This window comes from Lolium rigidum, chromosome 2 (genome assembly GCF_022539505.1).
Source record: "Lolium rigidum isolate FL_2022 chromosome 2, APGP_CSIRO_Lrig_0.1, whole genome shotgun sequence".
In the NCBI taxonomy this organism is placed as follows: domain Eukaryota; kingdom Viridiplantae; phylum Streptophyta; class Magnoliopsida; order Poales; family Poaceae; genus Lolium; species Lolium rigidum.
The window spans coordinates 185,699,648-185,727,495 of NC_061509.1; the positions used below are offsets into that span (position 1 = coordinate 185,699,648).

At 43.1% G+C, this 27,848-nt stretch overlaps 1 long non-coding RNA gene and 1 pseudogene across 1 annotated transcript; both read right to left on the reverse strand.

Annotated features, from left to right (window-relative positions):
• Positions 1 to 359: 359 nt before the first annotated feature.
• On the reverse strand, positions 360 to 4,136 carry LOC124692712 (annotated as a pseudogene).
• A 98-nt stretch (positions 4,137 to 4,234) lies between these two features.
• LOC124692713 lies at positions 4,235 to 11,736 on the reverse strand. Its single transcript, XR_006999652.1, has 3 exons — positions 11,675 to 11,736; positions 9,114 to 9,168; positions 4,235 to 4,315 (listed from the first exon to the last, which is right to left on the reverse strand). It is a non-coding gene; the product is annotated as an uncharacterized LOC124692713 (long non-coding RNA).
• Between the last annotated feature and the right edge of the window lie 16,112 nt (positions 11,737 to 27,848).

The following is a 27,848-nucleotide window of genomic DNA, read 5'->3' on the forward strand; positions in this document are numbered from 1 at the left end:
GTCGGGTATCTTACTCAGGTGAAGTAGCCGACGACGGAGGGGAGTCTGGGAAGCACAACGTCGCCTCTGATCTGATCCGATATATCTCTCGGATTGAAACTCTGGCCAGAAGAGGTGTTTTTTCTTTGGGATCCGATGGATTTGGACTGCGCCAAAACAAGCTTCCAAACGCATACTCTTCTGATCAAAAGAAACGCTGGTTTGGGCCTGAAAACTGGCCATCAAAACAGGGGCCTAGGCACCTAGGGTTATGTTTGGATTGGAGGTATTTTATTGTGTGTGCTGAATACCGGAGCACACATGAGAAAAATATGTCCATTCCAAACACACACGAAATACAGAAGAGTATGCCCCCGGCGTGGTGCCTCTTGTCCGCAATGACTGCAAAAGATTTAACTTCCGAACCATTTCAAAATGAGGGTGTACTCATTGATGCTAAACTCGTCTACCAAACTCACAGTTCACTAGACTTGATACAGTCTGAAGCTAAAGACATTGCTAAAAATAATTCCAGTCTTTTTCCTGCTGAGTTCTATTCTAACAGCAGATATCTTGAGGAATGGCCTCTGTTCATCAGCAAATGACATGAATCCACAACCTCCAGCACAGCAAAAGGGGAGCATGAACATAAGTCTTCTCTAAGCTGCTCATCGATACATAGCCTGCAGCAATGAACAAGTAAAATTAATTTGGATAATACAGACCATAATAGGAAAATGAGAATACTTCATCACAAATAACCAGAATTACCAACTGAAAGTAAGTTTTTGCAGACCATAATAAGGAAATATACTTCAAGCATCATATATAATCAGTTTAGTACTGGTAGTGGATTGGCAATATGCTGGAAACCATCAGGTTTTTGCAGCTTTCATGAGTTCCACAACATAAATAGCAACAACAAGAAAAGCCAGGCACTAGAAGGTTTGAGATGTTCATCAAGCTCGTGACGAATCAAGAGAGGGATACAGGTATTCCTAATTGATCATTTGCTTTCTCCTACAGGTAACAACATCCAAAGTGATTGGTAACCATATCACAAGAGCGACCAGATGAGTACCTGATTTAATTGAAAGTAATTCAGTTTTAGCTTCAGAACAGTCAGCTTTGAAGTCAGCAGGTGCTGACCCGGGGCAAGAAAGCATCAGGAACAGAAGCTGGATCTAGCTCATAGAAGCCACGGAGTTTGCCACCTTTTTCTTCTGTCAGGCGGAAGGAAGGTATAAGGTGGGAAAACCTTAAGTTCTCATTTGCAGGTATCTCCAAAATGCCTCGTTCATTGTCAGGCCTGAACACAACTCTGTAACCATCTACTTGAGTCAGAAATGAGAATTTTGTGCTAGCTTCAGTGCGCTCGGTAATCTCACCAATAGCACATTCACAGGAGTCACTGCTGGAAGGAACCCAGTCAGGTGACCAGTTTTTGTACACGGCCCAAATTTCCCCTACTCGCGGGTGAATTTCAAATGATCGTTGGCAACTGCTAACTGGGCTAGTTTCTACTAAATGAGAGAATGCATCATTTGAATCATACTTGATCCTCCAGTTGTGGAGCTTAAATCTCCCACAGCTCACAGGTATATCATGATCCAACCACATCTTCTCTTGCTCCAGTTCTGGACTAAGTTCGAGCCAAGTCAAATGCAATCTGAACGGTTCCATATCAACTTTGGTCACCCAACCATAGTACTTCGGAAATTTGTCCAGATCGCTGTAAAGAGCCCATATCTGGCCACGTTCAAACTTATTATATGATCGCCCTTGTTCAAAGTTATAAAATTCTGAGTCTGGATATGTCGCAATAGCACTTGGAGAGGTGCACAATTGCTGAGAGGAAGAACCAGGCACATTCCCAGTACGGACCTTCTGTTGCTGATTTGGGGTTCGTTCAGGGAAATCATCCATATGTTTTCCTCCACTTCGCTGATTTTCTTTTTGAGCACTTTGTTCATTTCCAGGACCTGCTGTACTAATACCACTGGCATCAATGCAGCCACTATTAATTGTCTTGCCGATGGGAACTGACGGAAATGCTACATCCAGGTTACTAGGAAGTGATGCGGTATCTAGTTCAAGAAACCCACTTGCCACACCTACCTTTTCATTTCCTTTTGTTCTATAAGACGGGATACTGTGAGAAAACCGAAGCACTTCACTAGACGGTATAACAAATGATGATTTGCCAATTACTTTTGCAAATAGACTGACAAAACCTTTAATCTTGACCAAGGGGGCAACAGCAACTCCAGCTTCCACTGTGAAATCTGACAGGACCTCCACAACGTCATACTCGTATGTTTTATGGTTATCAGCATCTGAGCTCCACTGCATACTCCAACCCTTATAAAGAGCCCATGCCTCACCCTTCCGGGGATATATTTCATACGAACTCCTTTTTCGGCCTTTTCCCCATGGAACAAGATGAGAAAACATGAGGGTACCTGGTGATACATCTGTTTCTCCTAATTTATACGTACCACAAGCAACAGGCAGTGCATCAGTCCATCTGTCTTCTTCTTCATTCATTGCCTCATGCTCCAGCCAAGTGTACTGAACTGTGGATTTGGTAGCATCTACACGCCTTATTCGGGCATAATACCGTGGCATGCCATCGCGATCATCATAAACTGCCCAGATCTGATCAACTGCAAACAGATTAATAAGCCTGCGTTTATCAAAGTCAAAAAATTCTGGGTCGGGGTAGGAAAATTGCACAGAATCGGAGGGCTTCTTCACAGCAGGTGCATCATGGATGACTTCTTTCTTAATGTTTTCCTGGTTGCCTTCATTAGTAGTACTTCCTTTCTCTTGTTTTTGTGCTTCACTGGAGACATGAGCTTCACCAATTTTTACATCAGCACGAGCAGCATTACCCTCAAATGTTTTCTTACAACTCGAGTCAGCATTTGAAAACCAATCTTTTATTGTTCGTTTCTTTTTGCTAGGGGAAACCGCAATATTGGCATCAGGGTTTGCCTTTCTCCTAGCTGATCTCCGGGGGCTAGGGCTGCCAATAGCGCCTGGCTCTGCTGATGTATCTACTACCCTACTACGCATGTTTGTACTATCAGCAACATCTGGATCGGCAGGGTCAGCCGCCATCTTTCCACCAGCCTTGTCATTTGAACTTGGTGCAGGTGATTTAGACAGATTCCCCGTTGAAAATTCAACCCCCTTTTCCCACCTGCCTCTGCATGGTTAACCTTCTCACCAACTGTCCTGGCACTCTTCATGTGTTCATCATTTTGTGCTCCATTCGCCGAGGCCTTAGCATCACAGTTCAACCTAGAAGAGAACTTTGTAGAACAGTCTTGTTGACTGGGAAGACCACCCTGTTGTCCAATTCCATTCGTTGCATTTGATGTGAATACAGAAGGAACATCTTGTTCATTCAGCTTAGAAGCAACAAAAAAATTATTGCAGTTCTGACAGCGGATGCTATGATTTAGTACGCCGCTGTAGTACTGATATTTTGTTCTACAGTGATTGCATTTGGTCCAGATTGCCTGATCAGCAAAGGTTGATGGAACTGATTTCTTCATCGCTTCTGTAGTCTGCTTTGGTACTGCCTCCTGCTTTTGCATTCTTGCCTGCTTTGTTATTGGTGCCTTCTTTGGTTTCTTACCCTGCATTGGTTGGGTAGCCTGCTTTGGTTGGGTACCTTGATTTGGTTTTGTACCTTGATTTGGTTGGGTACCTTGCTTTTGTTCTGAACCCTGCTTTGGTGCAATTTTAGAAGCAACCCTCCACTTGCTGTCATATGCAGGTCTTTTTGTTCGATCAGACAATGTTGAGTGAGCTTCTGCAACCAATTTGAAAGCAGCTTCTGCACTAGGGAAACTGTTTTTATCAGGGTGAAGTGAGAAGGCAAGCTTCCGGTACTGTTTTTTTATGGTTGCCTCATCCGCCGTTACATCCATTTGGAGAATCCCATAGAAGTCCAACAAACCATTTAACTTTGCCTCTGCTGCACAATGTACTTCACAGACAGTCAACAGCTGGGATAAGTTCTCAAGCTCTGGAAAAATCCTTTGTGCTTTCAGTGCAATCCTTTTGGCACCAACAAAGTCCTTGTTTTCTAACTTTTTTGTAGCAATTTCCCTGGCCTTGATGGCCTCTTCTCTGTTGCAGTCCATAACACTGCTCCTGAAATTGGTTTGGGAAATCAGAAACAATCACATAAAATGTTGTGAACTGAAAGGGGCTATATAAAACCCAAATTTGAACTCAGCTACCTTTCCAAACTATCTCAACAGTACATAAACAGCATGGACCAGCTTGCATATACGAACAAGAGTTTCTGGTGTGTCAGGTCCTGAAATTTTGTGAAAGAATGGAAGAATAACATAAGTTTACAAAACCATAGTCATATCCAACAAAATATGCACTCATGGACTTCATAATGATGATGCCATTTTATGAAGTAAATAACAAATAGCAGATTAGATGAATCAATAAGTAGATTTTCTATCTAGCAATCACTTTAGTGTATTACTGATTATTATGTTTCAGTTCTACTCTATTTTTCAGATAGTTAGCAAGATCTAACAAATTGAATGATACGGTCACTATAATTTTGGAATTTTGAGGGCTCTAACCTATGATGCAGGGATACGGCATAGAAGTGCCGTATCGGTGCAGGATACTGCATGGGAACGGGGATACGCATGGATACGCATGGGATACTCGTATCCCCAAGTATCTCATTTTCGGTATTAAATAACAAGGGAAAATGTTAGAAAACGGCTGGGATACGCAGGGGATACCTAAGAAATACGTCCAGGCCCTGTTACCACTCGATCCAGAACCCACCGAAAGGCCTAATCGATAGATGAAACTTAATCTGCTGGACTTCTCCTGCCTAGTCGGCTGTGGCCAGACTTAAAAAGACTGTGCTAGCTTAACTTCATTCAGGCCAATTTTCTCATCTTTATAATACTGTTTATTTGTACTGATTTTTAATGCATTTATGCATATATTCGCCGTATCCCCGTAAGGCTACTTTGAGAAAAAGCCGTTTTTCCGTATCCCCGTATCCGTATCCCCATATTCGTATCCCCGTACCATGTAACATAGGCTCTAACTATGGCTAATAGTCAAGATCAAGTCCATATACGCATCAGCCTTACAGAGTTAACAATCAAGCTAGTGCATAGATGGAATCTAAGGACAAAATTCACATTGCCTCGCCAGAAGAGCTTTGAGTCTAAACACACACTAAAAAGAGGCTATGTCAGATTAAAATATATGCCTTGCAGCAACAAAATAGATAACTTTCAGCTAGCTATGTTGGCATCAAAAAAATTGCAGCATACCACTAATGTGCTAACAATGTCATATATGGTGCAGTATCACTTTCACTAATCTGAGCACAAAGGAATGGGGAGAGAAATCTATAAAACCATCATAAACGTACAAGAAAGGCATAAAGATTCAGACAACATACATAAACCCGTATTTCTCATACCAGGCATACCACCTGCCCACCTGGAGGATGCAAGGGCAAGCATGGTGTTAACTACCGTGTTGGGATATTTCTGCGTCATTGTGTCTCATGATCACGTCTTTGTTCAAACAATGGCAAATAATTTTGAAGTGCAAACAGCTGCATGAAGGATTTCTCCATGGAATTATGTGTCTGATAGCGATAAGTAATTATTCTCTGCTTGATCTATGTTCTTTGAACAAATGACAAGATAATGACAAATTCCATGGTTGTTTATTTGCTTCACAACAAGGACATCATTTTACAATGTCTGCTTTTATTTCAAAAGAAGATTCTATTGCCCCTTTGCTTTACGGTATAAACCCTTATTTCTCATACCAGGCATACCACCTGCCCACCTGGAGGATGCAACGTCAAGCATGGTGTTAACTACCGTGTTGGGACATTTCTATGTGTCATTGTGTCTCATGATCACGTCTCTGTTCAAACAGTGGCAAATAATTTTGAAGTGCAAAGAGCTCCATGAAGTGATGGATTTCTCCATTGACTTATGTGTCTGGTCGTGATAAGTAATTAATCTCTGCTTGATCTATGTTCTTTCAATAAATGACAAGATAATGACAAATTCCATGGCTGTTTATTTGCTTCACAACAAGGACATCATTTTAGAATGTCTGCTTCTATTTCAAAAGAAGATTCTATTGCTCCTTTGCTTACGGTTTTCGCGGTTAATATCAGAATATATTTTGCCAAAAAAAAACAGTTCCGATGAATATTCTTCAGAGAGTAGTACTCATGAAATCACCAATATGATTTGGATTAATCTATCTGTCGCATAAATGTAGTTTTAGTCGTCTGCTAAAATAGTTACTGAATGTTTCTTTAAACAGAAAGTTTCAGGATGAACCAAGGCATGATACATATAATTATGTCTTCAAACATTTCATGAATAAGTTGTGTGTTAATTACTGTATCCAGTGAGAGCATAAAATGGTGAATGTATTATGTGTATATACAAAATATGATGAATGGACTATGAGTAATAACTCGCGCTTCATGAACAGTGACATGTATGCAAATTTACTTTCTTGCTAATTGGGAGCTAAAACAGTCCAAAAAGAATGTTATAAAAACTGGCGGTATTTCCCTTTGGTCAACTAAGACAATAAGCTCAAATTCCGCAAGCTGTTTGCAACAGGACACAAGTTTCTGAGGGTGTCCCTGCACAGGAGCTTCTGCAGTTAAGCTTAAGCTGCCTTATGGACAAGCTGAAGGTGAAAAGAAAGGAAGGAGGCTAGCCTTTGGGCCAGGGCCGGCGCGCTAGGCCTGCGTGCCATTCTGCCGAGCACCTGGGATGTGCACTAATCCTTTTTTGTCTCCTAAGACCCTTCTGTGCTTCCCCCTCCTGTGGGTTGTAACATCTAAAACCTTGTTCTCTTCCTACTTTTCAATGAAATGAAACGCAAAGGCTTTTTGCGTTTTCTCGATAAAAAAAGAAAGGACTTAAAGCCAGGTATTTTGTTCTTCTAATTAAGCAATGAGAATACTAGCCTTCTTTCCTCAAAGTTCATCTCTGGCATCTATGATCTCATGTCGTCTCATCTCAACAAGGTTGACACCACACCCGGTCATCTTCCACGTGATGATTTCCACTTTGTTTACCTTCATATACAACAGACAACAACACCACTAGGGTAGCTGTCAAAAAGCTCAAGCTTAACAATCACTCTGACTTCAGCCCAGCCCCCAAGCTAGCCTAGCTGAAGCTCACAAGACTACAAGCTTGAGCTCAAATGGCACAGCAGAACTTTGCCCAGACTGACAGCAAGCTCAAAAGTAAATTCAAAGTCAGCAGAGCCCAGCTCGAGCTTTCGACAAGCTTATGCGTTAACAGATCTAAGTCCAAACAACTACATTCACCATGAATATACACATATACATTTTTTCTATGTACACATAATATGGCCATCATGAGTAACGACATATTATGTTTATATACGATGCAGGAATGTTTTATGAATTCACCATTTTCTTCGGAGGTGGACCGATTGTCCATGAATATGGACAGGCTTATGGAACACGGTACAGGAAAAATCCTTCCACGTCGAGGCACGCGTGTCTTTACATCTCTGGTTGGGTGTAATGCAGTGAGGAAAAGAAAGTGAGGCAGCTAGAGCATTCTTACTGGGGAAGGAGGGGGCACTGAAGCACTGCCCGCAATGCCATGGCAGAGGTGTTCGGTGAAGATGGGTTCCTTCTGGTTCGGTGAACAATTAAGCAAGATGACAATTAGGGTGTACTAGTTTGTGGATTGTGCGGATTACTACATGGATGTGCTAATTCCTGAGTTGGGGTCAATAATCTTGGTCATGTACGATGGGGCCATGGATCTGGTAGAGCGTTGTTGGGGCCATAGCAGGGAATGATGCGGGCCAGAGCGTTGTCCAGGCAAGTACAAAGAAGGCAAGGGGTGAGACTGCCAAAAAGGCCGACAGGGTCATGGTGGATCCACCTTCCATGGCGCTAATCCAAGCTGCTGGAAATAGCTCCGGGAAGAATTCCAGAGTGGACAGGCTGGACAACGATGACTACATGGACCAAGCGCTTAGCCACCGGCTGTGCAGGTGTTCGCTTACAAATTGCAATAGTTCTTTTTAATTCAAGCCAGTGGCAATTCACGCTTTGACCTGACGTGATCAATTCAACCACACATCGCGTGTAAGACGAACCATGCGTTGCTGAACCAGTACAAAAACCACTTGTATAAGGCCTTATAATATTTTGTGTAGTAGTAGTCAGCATCAACCTTTCCTATGTCTATGGCGCAATTTCGAATTTGGCACAAGACCCCTACTTTTTCAGGTATTACCCTGCCAACCAATAAAGGGTTCTGCATTTGTTCTGTCGTTTGTGCGACTCCTCAGCTTTCTGAAATGGGCTGCACAGGTCATTAACAAGAGGCGGCATTGGGTGGTGGTGAGGGTGACACATTCAGGAGGCGCAGGCTGTGGTGGTTGAATTTAGGGACAGCTATTGAGGCAGAGAGGGAAAGCACGGACTGGCATGCAGCTAGCCAGAGCAGTGAGATGAACACCTATCGGGTGCGTAAGAGTAATGTATGTGGCTTGTATTGGCAGTCAATCAAAACGTTGTTCAACACTGGCACTCAAGGTATACCACATCCCCATGCTACAACCGCCCCTGCCAACCCTGAGTGCACAAACTCATAAAAACAACCAAAACTGAACATCTATTTATCTACTATAAGAACTGTTGTCGATAAATTAATCAAAAAGAGTTAGCTCATAGTTCCCCAAGATTATGAGAACATGCACTTTATTGCAAAGAGAAAACTTCATTTCAGTTAACAGTTAAACACACATGTACACGATGAAAATATTGCAAGTTCGCAGAATCTACATGCAAGGAATAAGCTAAGTGGAGCAAAAAAGATTAATGCCTACATGCTTGAGACACAGGTATATCCCCCATCTGATTCAGAATGCAGAATATCTCCACTTTGATATTCAGAGTCAAGGTCATTTATCCGAAAATAAATTACACCTATGGCATTATTCTATATTTTATGTATTCAGTAACTCACATGACCGATCAATATGGAACATGAATAACATCCAATAAAAAGGTTCAACAGTTGAATCGGTACCAGGCGCACAAACTCCCAAGTACTGTAACTCTTCTTGAGGAAGCACAGAAGCAGCCTGAGTAACAAGACAAGACAGTTAGGGGACAATGGGAAGAAATTATACAAATTGGTCATTTGCAATTGAACCATATAAACAAAGCCTGCATGATTTGCTTCCACAAATATTTCCCACATGAAGACAACATGAAACTAGTAATAAGTGGTGGTACCATAAAGATGACCAAGTTTCAAACCGCAACCAAATTAAACCATATAAAAATTGCACACTAACTGATATGATCAGTCATGCTATCGAGATTGCCAATGTTACGGAGTCCTTTTGGTGCCAAATTTATAATTGTCAAGCTCAGGTGCGAAGAAGGTGGCACATCTTAGGTGTGATGTATCCAGAAGGCCTGCACTAGGTGCTGCGGCAGGAGTCCAGGAAGGCATTAGAATATGATAAGAGTTGGATCAAGTTTGCATTAGGGACTGAAGAGAGTTAATTAGGAGTTAATCAAGTTTGTTTAAGCTATGGAAATCGAGGCCTAGTCGGTTAAAATCTGGTCTTAGGCAATACTATAAAGCATGTCGCCCGTTGTACTTTGATCTTCAGGAATAAGTAACCTACTAATCTCCCACAGAATCCATTCAAATGGTCAGAAAGTACTGCTGTTTCCAGTGTAATTAGGTCTAGAGAATTCAGACAGATGTAAACTGACATCAGATTCAGTTCAATGAAGCGCACTCTTAGAACAGCCAAGAGCAGAATCCTTGCAAATGTATACCAACTTATGATTGAAAACTACCAGCTGAATATGATGGGAAATAGTTTCACAATTAATGATACCAATGGGACCGAAAACTGCGCGACAGATTCTTTGGTGGTAATTAAAAAAGAAAATATCAAATAAGTTGAAATTCCCAGTGAACAAAAGCAAATCAACAAAGATAGTGACTGCTCCAGAGAGTTTTTAACATATTACTGCAGTGAACTGAAGCAATGGAAATATCTGCAAGGGAAGCAAATCGTTTGCTGTTGCTACTATAACTGCACAACCTTGTCGTTGCATAATCTCAACCATCTGGCTTTGACAGTCAGGGATTTTTTGTTTGCGCTATGCATTGTGTTGACCACTTGGCCCAGGCCCAATAACTTGAGCCGTTGACAGTGTCATACTTAACTATCTGATAGATCATGCATAGAAAGCCTATTACAACCAAGATGCATGTGTGTACTTCATACAAGCGAAGACTTATTGAAGAGGCAAAATTCAGCATTTATTGTTCATTTGTGGTAAGAGAACAGTTATACAAGAGAAGAGGGCGGATACACATGGGGGGTCAGTTAAACACCACAACAACAACCCTCCACACCACCCAGATTATGTCTGAACTGCTAGTAGTACTCCACCAAGCAGAAAATAAATCCAAACAATCGGATCAAGTTAGGGCTCGTTGTTAACCACCAAGAAAAACAATCCTAGTCTAGGTGAATCTCACCTCTCCACTACACAACAGTCCAGCTTGGGGGCAACAAATACATGAGAATTGTTTCGAGCTGCCATGCTCCAGTCCTGGAGGGGAGTCATGGTGGCGAGGGCTCATTGACCCCGTTCCAAGGTGAAAAGGAAAAATTAAACCATGCAGCAAGAAATGCATCACATTGGCATTCAGCAAGGGAGCAATTGCAAGCAAGCAGAAATAGCTCACAACCAAACCAATTCAATCAAACAAGGACCGGCACACTTGAGAAAAAAACTAGGCTGATGCATTTGGATTCCCGGCTCATGGCGGAATTATCTGATTGATCAGTACACGACAAGTATCAACCAGATCGGGGAAAGCAAAACCAACCAGTAAATCTAACGGGGGCATGGAGAACGAAGGAGAATATCAACGGTGGGGCAGAGGCTGGTGAGGGCCGGGTACCTCCCGCTGCGGCCGCCGGCGTGTTGCCTGCTCTTGCCTCTTTCTTTACTCGCTCGTGGTATGGGGGAGAAAGGGGCTTCAAGGGGTTCGGCAATTTGGCGCTCTCCTCTTAACAATGTATAGAAGTTAGAGACGAACAAAACCAATTCCGACCAACTTGTGCACCACACATCATCTGAGTAAACGGCTAATCTCCGGCCACCCAATAAATTGCTGCTTCGAATCAACACAGGAACAGTGGACGACGGGATCTTTGCCATCCAAAAAAATAACGAAATCACGGGGTTTCCTGTCCACGGTGCACACCAAAGATGGGATGAAAATCATCGTTGCCGCCAGTGGGTTACGCAGGGAGGTCGTCCGCCGGGCCGCCAAGCCCGTTGTTGCAACGAGAGGTGGTCCGGGGATGATCAGGGTCGATGGATGGGGTTGGTTCTAACCCGTACCTACCGAATCCCGGGATCGCTGCTGAGCTCGTGTCCTAGTTTGTGGCTGCGGCGAGCGAGGAAGATGCAGATGGGATTCAGTCGGGGGATTTAGGGTTTAGAGGGGAATAGGGTTCCCGCGGCTGCTCCACTGAAGGGAGTTGGAAGAAGAATGGGGCGGGGCACTGCCATGGGGAGAGGGGAGGATGGCCGGAGAAGACTCACCTACGCACGCGCCGCCGTCGAGGCCTCCGCAGCGCCCTCTTCTCTATTTCGGAGGTGCGGGAAACTGAGACGCGAGGTGGGTGGGAGGAATAGCTCGTTTTAGGGTAGCCCGCGGCAAAAATTTGCCCCCCAAAGATTTGAAATTTCCGACTTTGCCATAATGAATGCCCCCGGAGTTCGCAATATTTACAAGAATGCCACCCAGACTAACTATGTGGGTGAGAGGACGCATTGTGCTCTTCTTGTGCTTAAAATCTGAATACCACTAAAACAAAAGAAAAGGTTATTGCAAATTTTTTAAATGTTTGAAATAAAGATATTTCATTTAATAGACACATTTAGCATATTTTATCCCAAAATCCTAGTTTGAACCAAGTTTAGGTTATGCCATCCCCTAAGAGCAAGTGCAGCAAACCCCTACATTTTTTCCCCTATGTCTCTTTGTAGGGGACTCTTCTAAGAAGATTCATTTCTTATATTTTGTTCCTTTTCAGAAACACAACCGATAATCCCTCCCATATGTTATTTTTTAACTATATTTTAATAATATAGAGTCACATGTCATATTTTAACAAACACAACCTGGATAGGGGAATGGATATGATACACCTCCACATCCCCAATGCATATGGGAGAGAGGGGTTGGGTCGGGGACACCAATTTTTAGGGGAGGCTATTGGGGAGCTAGTGGACTCAAGGGTTTCCTTCTTTCTCTCGTATGTTGGGTATAGGGGGGGCTATATGGGTGTTAGTGGACTTGCTCTAACATCATCAATCCATCCTTCATAACAGCAACTCTAGCAAATACCCATAAAACTAATACTCAAAAAGCATTTTTAGTATATTAAAAAAAATTGAATGAGCTTAATGACATGGCAATCGTCCTAATACCAAAGATTAGACACCCTTAGTCTATCAAGCAGTATCGGCTGATATACTTGTGTACAGTGGTGTATAATTTATGTACTAACACAACTAGGAAAAGGCCTATCTTCGGCGCACCAAAAATGGCTACCACCGGCGCGTCGGTGGGAACATGCTGGCAGTAACACGTTATCGCTAGCGCACCAGCCTAGTGCGTCGGCGGTATGCTTTTCACGAATCTATATCTACATCTCGTCGTGATGTGTTCATCACATTCTTCACCGTGGCCAGCGAGGGTTGAGGAGGTGGATCACCGGACGGGAGGTCGACGACAAGATTGAGGAGGTAGCTATCGTTGAGGTTGAGGAGGCGGTCGTTGCAGGGAGGTCCCGACGAGGTTGAGGAGGTGGTCACTGGAGGGAGGTCGCTGACTTAGGGAGGTAGTCGTCGGAGGGAGGTCACCGGGTTGAGGAGGTGCTCGTCGGGTTGAGGAGGTTCTTGTCAGAGTGTCACCGGCGGTACGGAAGGAGGAGGAGGAGGAGGGGGGAGGAGGAGGAGGAGGAGGGGAAGGGAAAGAGAAGGATGAAGAAAAAAGGAAGAGGAGGAGGGGAAGGGAAAGAGAAGGAGGAAGAAAAAAAGGAAGGGATTCCACGCGCCCCTTCCCGTGAGGCTTCTTGGCTTCCTCCTCGTCTTCCAGCGTCACCATGGCAAAGTACTCCGGCTGTTTCTAGCCACATGGAGCTTGATGCATGTAAGGCTCATAGCTTTCATCGTACGAGTCGTAAGACGACTCCCGATTTCTTGGGCTAAGACCTTGGGCTTCACGCTTGTCGTCCTCAAGGGCTGAAGTCTGGAAGCTCTCCCATGACAGAGGCATGAGGCTGAAAGGTTCCCCTTTTCCTGGAGCTAAGTAACGCATCTGGCAATGAAGATCTGAAAGGATGAAGAAGGAGGTGCTTTGGGAAGCTTTATTAGGGGTGAAGAAGAAATCAATCTCGTGGGTTTTGAGTTTCTGGTCGCACCGAAAAAGAATCTCAACAATATAGAAAGATAAAGACTTGAAAAGTAATTTCTAGGCAGTACGATGGACATCGGTACGGTCCAAGACCATACCATCCGCCCGTACCCGATACCTTACCAAAAATCCGGTAAGATAAAGTCGGTTCAAACCTTCCGAAAATTTGGTACGGGCAGGTTTGCACTATACCGCATGGTCGTACCAGCAATCGACATAAGAAAAGTTGGCATCTTTTTTAAAACAAAGAATCGAACGAAACGAGGTAAAAGTTATAGTAACTATAGCGACCGGTCGTACGGGTGTATACGGTCGTACCGCTCGCCCGTACTGAAGAACGAGTCCGTAGATGAATTTTCGAAGACAACATCCAGAGAAAATGTCGACCAACCGTACGGGCAAATGCGGTCGTACCGCTGGTCCGTATTGGTATCGAAGTCAGAAAAATGAAGTTACGAAAAAATGTCTGAAAGTTTAGGGACCACCCGTATGGCGTGTGCGGTCGTGTCGCATGCTCGTACCGGGGTCGCAAAAACTTCTTTCAGCTCAAAAAATTGCAATGACCTCGAAGACGCATACAAACGAATGAAAAACTGGAAACTTCAAACTGATAAGAATAAAATTACCTCAAACCTTCTTACAATAGTTTTTAGTAAAAGGTACCTTGCTTCCTCGACTCTCATATTATCCCCCCCCCCTTTCCTCTGTAAATGGTGGGTAGCAAATGCTTGCTGGCACCATCACGAAGAATGGGAAAAACATCTTCACAAAAACAAAGAGTACCTGGTGTATAAAGACTGTGGATATATTGTGTGGTAATATTTCTTCGTCCACCGATTCTCGATCTTCAAGTTGTTCTTCACTTCTTTGTATGATCTGCAAATCAAATTCTTGCAAAAGAAAAATCCAAAGAATCATTCTAGGCTTAATGTTTGTCCTTTCAAGGATTTCTTTCAAGCCCATATGATCAGTGTAGACTCTAACTTTCGAGTCAATGATATAAGATCTAAACTTCTCACGGGCAAATACAACTGCAAAGAACTATATCAAAGGATAGTTTATATATGTGTTATTGAGGGTACGGCTAGGGTGATGAATGATATTAAGTTCATCACCATCCCACTGGCACAAAGCAACTCCGACAGATTCATGGTTTGCCTCACAAAGTGACTCAAAAGGTTTTTTCCAATTCAGGTGGTTTTATCATTGGAGCTTTAAGGAGAGCTCATTTAAAAATGTTAAAAGCATTAAGACAATTTTCATCAAACTTAAAACGAACGTCTTTTTGTAACAAATTAGTCAGGGATCTTGCTATTTTGGATAAAATTCTAATGAACCTTCTGTAAAATCCAGCATGACCAAGGAAATTTCTTATACCTTTAATATTTTGTGGAGGTGGTATTTTTCGATAGCTTCCACCTTTGACTTGTCAACTTCTATGTCTCTTCCCGAGATCTTGTGTCCAAGTACTATCCCTTCTTGAACCATGAAGTGGCATTTTTTCTAGTTCAAGACTAGATTGGTGTCTTCACACCTCTACAAAACCTTATGCAAATTACGCAAAGAATGGTTAAATGAAGTTTCATAGATAGAAAAGTCGTCCATGAATACTTCCATTATGTGCTCGATATAATCAGAAAATAAGGCAGTCATGCATATCTGAAAGGTAGTTGGTGCATTACGTAAACCAAAAGGCATTCTATGATAAGCATGTAATCCAAAAAGACAAGTGACGGTTATTTTCAGCTGATCTTCCGGATGAACATCTATTTGGGAGAACCCAGAATATCCATTAAGATAATAGAAATAAGAGTGTCTAGCAAGCCTTTGCAAAGTTTGATCTATAAATGGCAATGGGTAATGATCTTTCCTAGTTTCCTTATTTAGTTTCCGAAAGCAATGCACATTTTATATCCTACAACAGTTCTAGCTGGGACCATTTCATTGTGTTTATTTGGTACGGCAATTAATCCTCCTTTCTTAGGGACAAAAAGAACATGACTTACCCAATCACTTTCTTTGACATGATAAATTATCCCCGCGTCGAGGAGGCGGATTATTTCTTTTCTTACCACTTCCTTCATCTCAGGTTTAAGTTTTCTTTGAAAATCAGCAACAGGATGGGCTCCATCTTCCATGAATATTCTATGAGTGGCTATTGAGGGATTGATTTCTTTCAAATCATCCAAATAATAGCCGAGGGCCTTACTTAAGCACCATCACTAACTGTTCTTCCTCATTTTCTGAAAGGTTAGTACTTACACTAACAGGATATCTATTTGTTTCGTCCAATAACTTATACTTTAAATTTGAGAAAGATGTTTCAGTTCTGGAGGTGGTAAATCTTCATCTCTCTTTCTTTTAGGTGTTTTATATTTCTCATTAGTTGAATTATCAGTCAAAGGAGGAAATTCCAAGCATTTTTCAATATCACTTTTATCTAATTCTATCATAGAATTTTCATTTCCAAGTAAACTTACTTCCAAATCATCTCCAGGAGTATCATAAAGTATTACGGAAAGATTAGCGAGATTACCTTCCTCCTCAAATTCCTCCTGTTCAAAATCTTAGATGATTGATTGATGAGCGAACTTCGAGAAATCGAAGCTCATTACTTCCTCCCCAAACTTAAGGGTGGTGGTTTCCTTCCTATAATCAATATTAGCTCCTGCAGTGTTTAGAAAAGTTATTCCAAAAATGATCGAACGGTGAGAATCAATGGGCATATCAATGACAACAAAATCAATGGGATTAGTGTAAGGCCATATTGTAATGGGTACATTTTTTATTACTCCCATAGGGACTCGAAGAGTCTTACCAACTAGCATTATTGTCACCCTTCGCCACGACATTGACGATGAAATCATTTGGAGGCTCACTCCGCATGGGCGATACACCACCAAGTCGGCCTATGAGATGCAATTCTTTGGGTCGAACGCATCGGCCATGGATATATACGTACGTTTGGAAAGCTTGGGCTCCGCCAAAAGTTAAGTTCTTCGCGTGGCTTTCTAATCAAAATCGCATTTGGACGGCGGGCCGGCTTGAGAAGCGGGGGTGGCCAAATTGCGGTCTTTGCCTCTTTGCAAGCAAGTCATGAAATCGGTGGACCACCTATTCGTTCATTGCCGCTTCACCATGCGCCATTGGACTAGGATTAAAGAATGGTTGGGCATTGCGGTGACCCAACATACCACTGCATGTTGTAGTATACAAGTCGTTGATATGACATTCATGAAGGGGCTTCTTCACAAATATCACATCCCTCGGAGTGGTACAACAGAAACATTATAGGTCATAACACTCCACATATTATTACAAACATGGTTCTTAACAAGTTGGCATTCTCACAGGTCCGATGAGAACACCCTAAGATCTTACTTAAGTGCCATTACAACTTCAAACTAAAAGTAGACATGATGAGCTCAGCAACTTATTTAAGTAAGTCACTACGTTGTTCTGCTCCGATATGTCTAAGGTAGATCTCTACTCATCCGCCTCTGTGTCATCTGCTCCGTAGACTATCTCATAGTCCACGCCTTCAACTCCTCCTGAAAGGTCTGGCTCCTCGTAGAACAACTCATAGTCCCCTTCTGGTACTCCGGTGCAAGCCTCCTCTTCACATTCTAGCAAGGGTGTCGAAAGAAAGTGAGTACAGAGGTACTGAAAGGACGAGATGTCGCCTAGAGGGTGGTGAATAGGTGTTCAAAAACTCTTGCGGATTTGTCTTGTAAGAATGCGGAATTAAACTAACGTTTAGTTTACAAGTACAAACCCTAATATGTTAAGCTCAACTAAGTGTAACAATAACAACTAGAGCTAAGCAAGATAGGCACAAGATATATGTAGCACAAGTGATAGCAAGATATATGTACTTCAAGCACGATGGCTATCACAAAGTAAGAGAGCTCGGGTATACAAATAATCGAGGCACGCGGAGACGAGGATGTATTCCCGTGTTCCCTTCCTTTGCAAGAAGGTACGTCACGTTTGGAGGAGTGGAGGTCCCACGAAGGATTCCCCGCGCCACAAAGGCTCACCCTATTCTCCGAGCCACGTCCACGAAGGATAATGGCCCTTTCCTTATGGTTAGCTTTTCCTCCGCTCCAGAGATGGCAAGCTCCACAACCACTTCACAAGCTCCACGAAGGAGAAGCCCGGGCATCTTCACAATCTTCCTTGAAGAGATCACCGGAGCACCAACCGCCAAGCCAACTAGGAGATCTCCCTCCAAGAGTAACAAGCTCACGGACTCTCACTCAAACTAATCGTGGTGGAGAGCTCAACACTATGCAATGATGCAAAGCAAGAATACTAGAGGTGTTCAAGTCCTTCACACTCAAATCCCACCCAAACAAGGAATGCTAGGATGAGATTGGAGAGGAAGAACAATGGGGAAAGTCAACAAAAGACTCCAAGATCTAGATCCAATGGGTTCCCCTCACTTAGAGGAGAAATTGATTGGTGGAGATTGTAGATCTAGATCTCCTCTCTCAAATCCTCAAGAATGGGCAAGAATCATGGGAGGAATCAAGAGGGGAAGCAAGTTCTTCAAATAGCAACAATGGAGGTGAATAAAGAGGAAGAACTAGCTCAACTCAAGGTGGAAGAAGGCTATTTATAGCAAGGGAGAGAAAATAACCATTGGGGGAAAAACACACACAAAATCGCAGGAAAAACGGCCCAGCCGGCAGCCCGGCCGGACCGGGGCACAGGCCGGATGAGGGAGACCAGGCCGGTCGGGGGCGAGCAGGCCACGCCCGGGGCGTGTGGGTTGCGCAGGCGGAGGAAAGGCCCAGCCCGGCAGAGAGGCCGGTCGGGCCGAGTCTCCCGCCGAGCAGGCCGGCGTGCGCCGGGAGCTGGGCCGGACCAGGACGGGCGGCCTTACGGTACCTGGTCCGGTTGCACCAAGCCCACCAGCCGGTGCAAACCGAGCAGGCTGGTGGCAGGCCCGGTCGACCGGGCTGCATGCCGGAATTCTCAGGCCCCCCTTTTTTTTCTTTAAAGTCTTTTCCCTTTTTCTTTAATAACAAATGCTCCCGAACTCCGATTTGAATGAAACCAATTTTGTTTGAAAGATAACAACAAATGCTATCCTATAGTAAACATGCCAGTGCGTTGCACCGGGTGAAAAAATATCTACCTGTATACATAGTTATATGGGCATAGTTTTGGCGCTCGCCACAGGTTTACAAAAAAAAAATCCAATTCATCCTCTACATTTTTCTAGAAGTGGACATGTAAAATAAATATATAAGAGTAATGTGAATTGATTTGGGTCTCGAGAGTAGTCCCACATGCACACTTCCCAACATGGGCCAAAAGCTGTGATATGATTCTCAAAAATAAAATGCAACATGTGAACTCAGTTCGTTCTGATTATGTCAGCTGACCAAACCAAAGTACGAATATTCAGAAAGGAACAGAGGCCCCGCATTGCCATGCAAGAATTCAATATATAGATCTTTACTTTAGTTGAAACTCATTTGCAGCCACCCTCGTATGCCTCAGCTGGTGGGCATGTAATTAGTTCGCCGCAAATTCAGATTCTCAGTCACTATGCCAGTCCGTAACCCATCAGTCCGTAGCTATAGGATTATTGGTCACCATGCACTCACGGATCTGAAGTTACTCATCTATAGCGCCTCTTCCTTTTGAACCCTCGCGCTGCCACAACTCCCTCCATCAGGCGGTCGAGCACGGGAGGACCTGGTTCAGCGGGGGTTCGCTGCTTGCTGTGTGCCCAACCGTGCACGCGCCCGCAAACTTTCAGTGGCCGAGTAGCTGGCCACCGTGCACCTCACGCGTCGCCGTGATGGATGACACGTGAACCAGTGGCATACAGCGGCGCCAACTACCTCGCTGCCTAGCCGCGTCGGCATCCGCACTCTAAACACACGAGGTCGTCGATCGCGTCGCTCCTAGGGAGCCGCAAGCGACAGCCAGCAATCCGCTGCTGAGTTGCGCACACGATCTCCGGCTGCGTCCTGCCGCGCTGCCCAGCTGCCTCGTCCAGCGTCGACGTTCCGACGACGCCTAGCTCCCTTCGCTGAAGAAGATGCCACCACTGATCACTCTCGCCCGCTCTGCCTGCCATTGCCAGCACTGTTGTTGCATGCCGCGAGCTCACCTGCTTACCCGCGTCGCCATCCTCACCGGTTTCGTGCCAAAACCTCGAGCATGCCGGGAACACCCACCGCCTGCCATGTTTTTGTGGCCAAGGCATAGGTCGCCGCCTCCTCCCGTGTTACCCAGCCGCGTCGTCCCACGTCGGACTCCACAGGCTCAACGCGCCAGATCTTCTTCTCTGCGCTCCGATGTAGCCGCAAGCGAACATCTCACCAGTCACCTGCTGCGACACGGTCGATCTCCGGTGCTCACCACACCGGGATCTCGTGGTTGAGAGGCGCCCCTGGGCTGTCCAGCATCTATGGCGACGATACCGTAGGAAGTGGTGCTGCGGACAAATCGAATCGGGAGACTGGTGAGATCTTGCAGGCAGCAACGATGGAGTAGAACGGGAGGGCGGCCGCTACGGTTTAGCTCCTTGGCGACCCCCTAGTCTGCATCGTACACACCGGCCGAGGCCGTTCATCGGCTTCATGTTATTCGTTTCTTCAGCTAGATCGACTTTGATGCTGGCAAATTTTGCTTGGACGATCGCGTACGTGGTTCACTATTTGTCAAAAAGTATATATTATCGATCTTGTGTGACGTACGTACTCTATCCAAAGTCTCCGGTTCGAGTACTACACGGTCGCGGGCGTGCATACAATATTAATTGGAAGTATCCTATTTGAGTAGTACACATCGTGTGGCCTACATCCAGCAATCGATCAGGTTTCCGAACGAACCGCACCAGCCTTGGACGACGAAACGTTTTCTTGATTGACTGGCGGTGGCAGGACCGTAATTTAGACGAAAAATTGGGGTAATTTTTGATGGACCAACAAGAAGCCTTATTTTCTTTATTATTAGGTATAGATAACAAATGCTCCCGAACTCCGATTTGAATGAAACCAATTTTGTTTGAAAGATAACAACAAATGCTATCCTATAGAAAGTGAAAACACAAGAATCGGTAGGAGGGGATTTTATCATGAGTACAAAAGGTAGAACCTTAAATCATGAGTAACCGGTAAAATCACCCAACCTTGAAAGTGTCATAGAGGAGACATACGAATTCCGTTTTCGATGAACCTGGGCTTGTTGTAAAGCTAGAAACAAGCTCAAGAACCTTTCACAAAGAAACACCAAGAAGCAATAGAGATATGCAAAGTATGCAAAGGATTGAGCTCCCTAAGACGATGCGATCAAGTTACCCAACCGAAAGCCCCTCTTGATAGTGCGGCTATCTATCGTATAATCCGGTCTCCCAACAACCACCTTGAGACCGGTAAAAGGAAAACCTAGCAAGGCCATACCTTTGCCTTGCACATCCCTGATACGTCTCCAACGTATCCATAATTTCTGATGTTCCATGCTTGTTTTATGACAATACTTACATGTTTTGCTTGCACTTTATGATGATTTTATGCGTTTTCCGGAACTAACCTATTAACAAGATGCCACACTGCCAGTTCCTATTTTCTGCTGTTTTTGGTTCCAAAAAGGTTGTTCGGGCAATATTCTCGGAATTCGACGAAACGAAGACCAAACATCATAATTCACCGAGACGGACCGGGACACCGAAGGGAGTCGGAGGGGAGGCACAGGGCCCCCACACCATAGGGCCGCGCGGGCCATCCCTGGCCGCGCCGGCCTATGGGGAGGGCACCCTGTTGCCCCTCTCGCGCCGCCTCTTCGCCTATATAAGCCCTTTCGACCTAAAAACTCGATACCTTTTGACGAAACTCCGGAAAGACTCCAGGGCGCCGCCGCCATCGCGAAACTCCAATTCGGGGACGAAGTCTTTGTTCCGGCACCTGTCGGGACGGGGAAGTGCCCCGGAAGCCATCTCCATCAACGCCATCGCCTCCATCATGCTCCGTGAGTAGTTCCCCCATGGACTACGGGTTCTAGCGATAGCTAGTTAGTACTCTCTATCCCATGTACTTCAATACAATGATCTCATGAGCTGCCTTACATGATTGAGATCCATCCGATGTAATCGGTGTTGTGTTTGTTGGGATCCGATGGATGATACATTATGATTAGTATATCTATAAAGTTTGTGAAGTTATTGTTGCTTGCAATCTTGTTATGCTTAATGCTTGTCACTAGGGCCCGAGTGGCATGATCTTAGATTTAAGCTCTATACTTATTGCTTAGATTGTATCTACAAGTTGTATGCACATGTCGCTGTCCGGAACCAAAGGCCACGAAGTGACGAAATCGGGACAACCGGAGGGGATGGTGGTGATGTGAGGATCACATGTTTTCACGGAGTGTTAATGCTTTGCTCTGGTACTCTATTAAAAGGAGTACCTTAATATCCAGTAGATTCCCTAGAGGCCCGGCTCCCACCGGCTATTAGGACAAAAGATGTTGTGCAAGTTTCTCATTGCGAGCACGTACGACTATATATGGAAAACATGCATACATGATTAATGATCTTGATGTTCTGTCTTAATGCTTTGATTCCTATCAATTGCCCAACTGTAATTTGTTCACCCAACACTTGTTACTTGTTATTGGAGAGTTGCCACTAGTGTAGATAGCTGGGAACCCCGGTCCATCTTTTATCATCATATACTTGTTCTACATGATATTGGAAGTAGTATCAACTATTTTCTGGTGCCATTGCTCTCATATTACTATTACTGCTGTTGTGCTACTGTTACTACTGCTCTCATATTACTGCTACTTTCACATCACCCCTGTTGCTAGTGCTTTTCCACGTGCAGCTGAATTGACGACTCAGTTGTTAAGGCTTATAAGTATTCTTTACCTCCCCTTGTGACGAATCAATAAATTTGGGTTTTACTTCCCTCGAAGACTGCCGCGATCCCCTATACTTGTGGGTTATCAAGACCGTTTTCTGGCGCCGTTGCCAGGGAGGCATAGCTCTACTCATAAGTTCACCTGGGGAGTACACTCTATCTCTCTCTCTCTGTTTTTCTTTTGTCTTATTTTGTTTTGCTTAGTTTACTTTTGTCTAGTTTATTTGTGCTTAGTTTATTTCTGTCTAGTATTATTTTGCTTAGTTTATTTTTGTCTAGTTTCTTTTTGTCTTGTTTTATTTTCCCTATATACCCAAAAATCCATAAAAATTTGAAAAACCGAAAAATTAAAAACTGTTGCTATGGGAGAACACATAACCTACTTGGAGCTTATAGAATATTATAATAATTATAGAGAATCAAGTGCGGGAAAAGTGATGGGTGATGTGATAGAAAAATTGAATACAATTGCTAAAATCTTGCTTAAACGTCATGATATAAACTGTTGCTCTCAACGGGACACTAAACATCTTAAATTTCAATGTGGCTTTAGTGAGGAATTTTTAATTAAGAACTATAATCGTAATAGCTATATTCATTTTGGGTTTGAAGAGGTAGAACAATTTGTCATATTTATGGGAGCCTCTAAGATAGAATCCTTCATGGTTAAAAATTATGAAACTTGTGTTGTTTGTAAGGACCTTAAATATTATGTCTCTTCTATCCTTAATTTTTGCAATGAAAGTTACACTGATAATCCTTATATCATTGATTATAAAGAGAGACTCATTAATGCACAAGAATGCACTCACAATTTGCAGGGATCTGTGGAAGAAGAAATTGATGAACCTGAAAGCTCACTGGATGAAAAAGAAGAGGAGAGTGATGAACAAAAGGAGGAAGAATGGATTAGCTACCCATGCCAACCTTCTAATGAGAGTAACTCTTTATCTCTTACACTATTTGATTGTCCTCCATGCTTACCGAAAGAGGTTGAATGTTATGTTCCTGTGGATTCTCTTGAAATATTCCCTATGAGTAAAACTTGCGACAATAATTATGCTACCGTTATTTATGATAATCCATGCTACTTTGATAAATCTTATGATAATGCTTTGTTTGTGCCCGATGTCGAAATGCATGGTACTAAAGAATTTTGCGTAGCAAATGTTAATGATAAAGCTCTTGATGATGGTCCTATGTTACTTGATAATATTAATTGTACTACTAATGAAAATGGGATTGGAGAGGTCTTGACATTATCTATGAGTCCCATATCTCTTGAGATTGATCAACCATCTTGTTATATTATTGATAAAAGTGTGTTTGAAAGTTTTAATCGCACTATTTTTGAGCTTGATAAAAATTATGTGTTTATGGATCATGAAAAGCATGCTATATGTGATAGTTATATTATTGAGTTTGTTCATGAATCTACTGAAAATTATTATGAGAGAGGAAAATATAGTTGTAGAAATTTTCATGGTGCTAAAACATATCTCTATATGCTTAAAATTTTGAAGTTACTCTTGTTTTATCTTCTTATGCTTATCACTTTGTTCTTCATGAATTTATTTGTGTACAAGATTCCTATGCATAGGAAGTGGGTTAGACTTAAATGTGTTTTGAATTTGCTTTTTGATGCTCTCTGTTGTTTCAACTCTTATTTCTTGCGAGTGCATCATTAAAACTGCTAAGCCCATCTTAATGGCTATAAAGAAAGAACTTCTTGGGAGATAACCCATGTGTTTATTTTGCTACTGTTTTGTTGTGTCTTGGAAGTTGTTACTACTGTAGCAACCTCTCCTTATCTTTATTTTATTGCAATATTGTGCCAAGTGAAGCCTCTAATCGAAGGTTGATACTAGATTTGGATTTCTGCGCAGAAACAGATTTCTATCTGTCACGTAATCTGGGCTGTTTTCTCTGTAGGTAACTCAGAAAATTATGCCAATTTACGTGCGTGTTCCTCAGATATGTACGCAACTTTCATTAGTTTTGAGTTTTCTGATTTGAGCAACGGAAGTACCTCTTTTAAATTCGTCTTTAATGGCTGTTCTGTTTTGGCAGATTCTGTCTCTGTTTTTTGCATTGTCTCTTGCGGACTTTAAGCAAGGCTTTCTAGACGTGGAGAGCTGTAGCTAATGTTTTATTGAGTTCTTGCAATGTGTCACTACAGGACCAATGTGAATTCAAGTTTTTTGAGTACTAACCCCTCTAATGAAGTTTATGAGAAGTTTGGTGTGAAGGAAGTTTTCAAGGGTCAAGAGAGGAGGATGATATATGATCAAGAATAGTGAAAAGTCTAAGCTTGGGGATGCCTCCATGGTTCATCCCTGCATATTTCAAGAAGACTCAAGCGTCTAAGCTTGGGGATGCCTTGGGCATCCCCTTCTTCATCAACTTATCAGGTTTCTTCTATTGAAACTATATTTTTATTCGGTCACATCTTATGTGCTTTACTTGGAGCGTCTATGTGCTTTTATTTTTGTTTTTGTTTGAATAAGATCGGATCCTAGCAATCCTTGTTTGGGAGAGAGACACGCTCCGCTTTTTCATATGAACACTTGTTCTTCGTTTTACTTTTAATGTTCAATGATAAAAGTTGGAAGCTACATCACTTATGGTTATTTGGTTGGAAACAGAAAATGCCTCATATTGTCTTGAATAATTTGACACTTGGCAATTGTTTTGAGCTCTCAAGTAGATCATGATTAAGTTTTTTCATGTAGTTTAAACCTATTAGTGGAGAACTATTGTAGAGCTTGTTGAAATTGGTTTGCATGATTGGTCTCTCTTAAGGTCTAGATATTTTCTCGGTAAAAGTGTTTGAGCAACAAGGAAGACAGTGTAGAGTATTATAATGCTTGCAATATGTTGTTATGTAAGTTTTGCTGTACCGGTTCATATTTGTGTTTGCTTCAAATAACCTTGCTAGCCCAAAGCCTTGTACTGAGAGGGAATGCTTCTCGTGCATCCAAAACCTTGAGCCAACCACTATGCCATTTGTGTCCACCATACCTACCTACTACATGGTATTTATCCGCCATTCCAAAGTAAATTGCTTGAGTGCTACCTTTAAACAATTCAAAATTTATCACCTCTGATTTGTGTCAATGTTTAATAGCTCAGGAGGAAGTACGTGGTGTTTATCTTTCAATCTTGTTGGGCAACTTTCACCAATGGACTAGTGGCTTCATCCGCTTATCCAATAACTTTGCAAAAAGAGCTGGCAATGGGATTCCCAGTCCCAAATTAATTAACAAAAAAAAGGCACTCCTTCATGGTATGAGATTGTTGGCAGGCACCCGAGGATTCGGTTAGCCATGGTTTGTGAAAGAAAGGTTGGAAGGAGTGCCACACAAAAATAAAAATGAAATGGGATCCGCTCTTTGAAGGTTTGTCTGGCAAGGGGGTTAGAGTGCCCACTACCATTCGTTGACAACAACAAACACCTCTCAAAACTTTACTTTTATGCTCTCTTTATGTTTTCAAAACCAAAGCTCTAGCACAAATATAGCAATCAATGCTTCCCTCTGCGAAGGGCCATTCTTTTACTTTATGTTGAGTCAGTTTACCTACTTCCTTCCATCTTAGAAGCAAACACTTGTGTCAACTGTGCATTGATTCTTACATACTTGCTTGTTTGCACTTATTATATTACTTTATGTTGACAATTATCCATGAGATATGCATGTTGAAAGTTGAAAGCAACCGCTGAAACTTAAATCTTCCTTTGTGTTGCTTCGATGCCTTTACTTTGAATCTATTGCTTTATGAGTTAACTCTTGTGCAAGGCTTTTGATGCTTGTCTTGAAAGTACTCTTCATGAAAAGTTTTGCTATATGTTATCTATTTGTTAGCAACTATAAATCATTGCCTTGAGTCACTTCATTCATCTCATATGCTTTGTAATAGTATGATCAAGGTTATGTAAGTAGCATGTCACTACAGAAATTATTATTTTTATCGTTTACCTACTCGAGGACGAGTAGGAACTAAGCTTGGGGATGCTGATACGTCTCCAACGTATCCATAATTTCTGATGTTCCATGCTTATTTTATGACAATACTTACATGTTTTGCTTGCACTTTATGATGATTTTATGCGTTTTCCGGAACTAACCTATTAACAAGATGCCACAGTGTCAGTTCCTCGTTTTCGCTGTTTTTGGTTCCGTAAAGGCTGTTCGGGCAATATTCTCGGAATTCGACGAAACGAAGACCAAACATCATAATTCACCGAGACGGACCGAGACACCGAAGGGGAGTCGGAGGGGAGGCCCCGGGGCCCCCACACCATAGGGCCGCGCGGGCCAGCCCCTGGCCGCGCCGGCCTATGGGGAGGGCACCATGTTGCCCCTCCTGCGCCGCCTCTTTGCCTATATAAGCCCTTTCGACCTAAAAACTCGATACCTTTTGACGAAACTCCAGAAAGACTCCAGGGGCGCCACCGCCATCGCGAAACTCCAATTCGGGGGACAGAAGTCTCTGTTCCGGCACCCTGCCGGGACGGGGAAGTGCCCCAGGAAGCCATCTCCATCAACGCCATCGCCTCCATCATGCTCCGTGAGTAGTTCCCCCATGGACTACGGGTTCTAGCGTAGCTAGTTGGTACTCTCTATCCCATGTACTTCAATACAATGATCTCATGAGCTGCCTTACATGATTGAGATCCATCTGATGTAATCGGTGTTGTGTTTGTTGGGATCCGATGGATGATACATTATGATTAGTCTACCTATAAAGTTTGTGAAGTTATTGTTGCTGCAATCTTGTTATGCTTAATGCTTGTCACCAGGGCCCGAGTGGCATGATCTTAGATTTAAGCTCTATACTTATTGCTGAGATTGTATCTACAAGTTGTATGCACATGTCGTTGTCCGGAACCAAAGGCCCCGAAGTGACAGAAATCGGGACAACCGGAGGGGATGGTGGTGATGTGAGGATCACATGTTTTCACGGAGTGTTAATGCTTTGCTCCGGTACTCTATTAAAAGGAGTACCTTAATATCCAGTAGATTCCCTAGAGGCTCGGCTGCCACCTGTCGGTAGGACAAAAGATGTTGTGCAAGTTTCTCATTGCGAGCACGTACGACTATATATGGAAAACATGCCTACATGATTAATGATCTTGATGTTCTGTCTTAATGCTTTGATTCCTATCAATTGCCCAACTGTAATTTGTTCACCCAACACTTGTTACTTGTTATTGGAGAGTTGCCACTAGTGTAGATAGCTGGGAACCCCGGTCCATCTTTCATCATCATATACTTGTTCTACATGACATTGGAAGTAGTATCAACTATTTTCTGGTGCCATTGCTCTCATATTACTATTACCGCCGTTGTGCTACTATTACTATCGCTCTCATATTATCGCTTACTTTCACATCACCCCGTTGCTAGTGCTT